Consider the following 1,095-nt stretch of genomic DNA (forward strand, 5'->3'; position numbering starts at 1 on the left):
AATAGTGACACAACCTATCAACATTTCTGGAATACAGTAAAAGTGGTGCTAAGAGGAAAGTTTATAGCATTAAATGCCTACATCAAAAAGTCTGAAAGAGCACAAATAGACAATCTAAGGTCACACATCACAGAAGTGGAGAAACAAGAACAATCCAAACTAAAACCCAGCAGAAGGAAACAAATGACAGCAACAGAGCAGAACTAAATGAAATTGGAACAAAAAACAATAGTAAATCTCTATAAAAAGAAAGAGCTCTGTTCCCTCTTGTTTTTTTAAAAAAATAGCCTACATCTACAATATTTATCATTTTAAATAAAAGTGATTACCTAATGATATTAAAATAAAAAAACTCAATATTTTCATGAGAGCACTGTGAGGACAATATAGTTATTTATTCATACATCTAATATTCATAAATTATAATATTTCAGGCACTGTTTAAAGTGTTTGGTGATAACACATAACATGGAATTGTTGAATTATATTCACATTGCATAAGCTCAGCCAGTTTCAATCTTTATTAACAATTTCAAGAATATAGACAACTAAAAGACTCTCATGAAGCAGAGAGAGACCTCTGAGACCTGTCTAGGGTCTCCTAAGGTCTCTAGCATTCTCCAGACCCTTTTCTTGCATAGGGCATACATATCTGGCTCAGATGAATAAATCAGTTTTTTTTTATGTGAGGTTTATGTAATTTTTCACATTGTAGTGAGCATTTAAATGATGAGAAATGTCCATTTATACCTCAAATCTTGTTTCTTTTTCATAACATTCTTCAAAGAATCATGTCTCATAGGATTTTATATTGATTTGATGTAAGGAATCCTGGAGCAAAGGCATCTTAGAAAAAGTATTCGATAGATAATTTCTTGCTTATAGCAAATATCGTTAGTCTATTTATCTAAAATTTCAATTAAAAGGAGCTCACTTTCTCTGGAAAATAGAGGGAATGAATGGATCACAGACTAGCTACTTTAACTCTGTCCTCGTATAGGAATACAGCAATTAAAACATAAGATTTAAATTATCCTCTATCTACTGAGGAAAGACAGAAAATTAAAAAATGAAATAAATGGGTAGTTGCCAAAT

This window comes from Mandrillus leucophaeus, unplaced genomic scaffold (genome assembly GCF_000951045.1).
Source record: "Mandrillus leucophaeus isolate KB7577 unplaced genomic scaffold, Mleu.le_1.0 Scaffold181, whole genome shotgun sequence".
In the NCBI taxonomy this organism is placed as follows: Eukaryota; Metazoa; Chordata; class Mammalia; order Primates; family Cercopithecidae; genus Mandrillus; species Mandrillus leucophaeus.